A 3,135-nucleotide genomic window follows, 5' to 3' on the forward strand; every position below is an offset into this window, starting at 1 on the left:
GGAGCCATCGTGTTATACAGGGGTTGGAAAAACCACATTAAGCAAAGCACTTGCATCAAGATCAGGACTGAAATACATTAATGTGGGTGATTTAGCTAAAGAAAGACAGTTTCTGATGGCTCTGATGAAGAGTATGATTGTCCCATTTTAGATGAAGATAGAGTCGTTGATGAGTTAAAAAACCAAATGGAAGAAGGTGGAGTGATTACCGTGGTTGTGACTTCTTCCCCGAGTGCTGGTTTCATATCGTTTTTATGCTGAGAACAGATAACAGCATACTGTAAAAAGACTTGAAACAAGAGGTTATAATGAAAAGAAACTATAAGACAATATTCAGTATGAAAATTTTTAAGTTCTTTATGAATAAGCCAGGGCCTCCTACAGTGAAGAAATAGTATGTCCGTTGGTTTGCAATAATCCAGAAGACCTAGAGAATAATATAAAGCAGATACGGAAATAGATTGAACAATGGGTGAAAAACCATAGCTGTTGGCTTTCAAGACTGGCCAGATGACAGCCACTCTTATTGATCCCTCTGCCCACATCATAGAAATTGTCCAAGTATCAATAAAACTTTCATATTAACATTGGGTTGCAGGACTAATATGTGGATGCTATAAAAGATTTATACCTAGGCTTATTTTTTCTCCTTGCGAAAGCTAAACAATCTCAAATATAATGAATGTAATATTATTAAGGATTGAAAGTAAAAACTGTCATTGTTTAATGCTTCAACTATTAAAGGATGAATACATCTCAACAAGTGGGAGGATATCTGTTAATTTTACAAAAGAAGATGAAGATGATCTCTTAAAATAAAACAGCTAGAGAGAAAAAAAAAAAAAAGAAAGAAAGAAAGAAGGAAAAGATCAAAATGGATGTCAGAAGAGACACTGAAACTTGCTCACCAGTGTAGAGATGCTAAAGCAAATGAAAGAAATGAGGAGGTACAAGAGCTGAATAGAAATGTCAAAGAGCAGCTTGAGAAGACAAAGTCAAATATTATAACAAAATGTGTAAAGACCTGGAGTTAGAAAACCAAAGGGAAGAATACACTCAGCATTTCTCAAGCTGAAAGAACTGAGGAAAAAAGTCAAGCCTAGATTTCAATATCAAAGGATTCTATGGGCAAAATATTGAATGATACAGAAAGCATCAAAGGAAAATGGAAGGAATACACACAGTCACTGTACCAAAGAGAAATGGTCAATGTTCACCATTTCAAACGCAGCATATGATCAAGAGCTGGTGGTACTGAAGGAAGAGGTCCAAGGTGCACTGAAGGCATTGGCAAAGAACAAGGCTCAGATATTGATGAAATACACATTGAAATCTTTCAACAAACTGATGCAGCACTGGAGGCACTCACCCATCTATGCCAAGAAATTTAGAAGGCAGCTACCTAGCCCACTGATCAGAAAAGACATTTGTGCCCATTCCAAAGGTGGTGAACCAGCAAAATGCAGAAATCATTGGAAAATATCATTAATATCACATACAGGTAAATTTTTGCTAAAGATAATTTTTAAATGGCTGCAACAGACAATGACAGGGAAGTGCCAGAGGCTCAGGTGGATTCAAAAGAGGACATGGAACGAGAGATATCATTACTGACGTCAGATGGATCTTGGCTGAAAGCAGAGAATAGCAGAAAGATGTTTACCTGTACTTTATTGACTATACAACGGCTTTCTACTGTATGGCTCATGATAATCTACAAACAACATTGTGGAGAATGAGTATTCTGGAACACTTAATTGTGCTCATGAAGAACCTGTACATAGACCAAGAGGCTGTCAGAAGAAGGAGACACTGAAGAGTTTATAAAATCAGGGATGGGGTGTGCCAGGGTTGTAGTCTTTCATCGTACTTATTCAATCGTATGCTGAGCAAATAATCTGAGAAGCTGGATTATATGGAGAAGAACGTGGCATCAGAATTGGGCTGCTAACTTCAAGGTCGACAGTTCGAGCCCACCAGCTGCTCCTTGGGAGAAAGATGAGGCTTTCTGCTCCCATAAAGATTTACAGTCTCGGAAACCCTTTACAGAGTCGCTATGAGTTGGAACCGACTTCATGGCACACTACCACCACCACCATGAGTCAATGGCAGTGGGTTCTGTTGGGTTTTGAACTCTGGCTTGGAATAAGGCCTTGTGGTGAGGTGGGTTGAGTGTTGGGCTGTTATTGGCAGTTGGAACCCACCAGCTGCTCCATGGAAGGAAGATGAGGCTGTCAGATCCTGTAAAGATTTACAGCCTTGGAAAGCATCTGGGGTCCTTCAGCTCTGTCCTCTTAGGGTTGCTAGGAGTTGGAATCAACTTGAGGACAGCAGGTCCTTCTTTCCTGGAACTGTTGTTGTTGTTAATAGTCATCAAGTCAGTTCTAACTCACTGGGGACCTCCCGGTAAAACAGAATGAAACGCTCTCCAAGACTTTTCTATCTTCACAACCGTGAAAGCAGCTGTAGTCACTGTGAGTTCTGAGAACTTCCCGGCCTAGGGGGCTCACCTTCCTGCACCAGATCAAATGATTTTCTCTTGTATTGTTGCAGCCATTTTTGTATTATCTTTAGCAAAAATTTACTTGCATGTGATATTGGTGCTATTGTATGAGAATTTCTGCATTCTGTTGGGTCACCTTCTTTGGAATGGGTAAAAATATGGATCTCTTCCAATCAGTTGGCCAGGTAGCTGTTATCCAAATTTTTTGGCATAGATGAGTGAGTGCCTCCAGTATCGCATCGGTTTGTTGATAAAGATTTCAGTGTGTATTCCATCAATTCCCGGAGCCTTATTCTTTGCCAGTGACTTCAGCGCACATTAGATTTCTTCTTTCAGTACCGCTGGCTCTTCATCATATGCTACCTTTTGAAATGGTTGAACATCGATCATTTCTTTGGGGCACAGTGACTCTGTATATTCCTTCCATTTTCTTTTGATTCTTTCTGCGTCATTCAATATTTTCCCCAAAGAATCTTTCAGTATTACAAGTCAATACTTGAATTTTTTCCTCAATTCTTCCAGCTTCAGAAATGCTGAGTGTGTTCTTCCCTTTTGGTTTTCTAACTTGAAATCTTTGCACATTTCAGTATAATATTTTACTTTGTCCTCTTGAGCTGACGTTTGAAATTTTC

At 39.3% G+C, this 3,135-nt stretch overlaps 1 pseudogene; it reads left to right on the forward strand.

Annotated features, from left to right (window-relative positions):
• LOC102822610 overlaps positions 1-514 on the forward strand; it is a 16,783-nt pseudogene extending 16,269 nt beyond the window's left edge.
• Positions 515-3,135: the final 2,621 nt, after the last annotated feature.

The sequence above is a fragment of the Chrysochloris asiatica genome, unplaced genomic scaffold, assembly GCF_000296735.1.
Source record: "Chrysochloris asiatica unplaced genomic scaffold, ChrAsi1.0 scaffold00005, whole genome shotgun sequence".
Lineage (NCBI taxonomy): Eukaryota > Metazoa > Chordata > Mammalia > Afrosoricida > Chrysochloridae > Chrysochloris > Chrysochloris asiatica.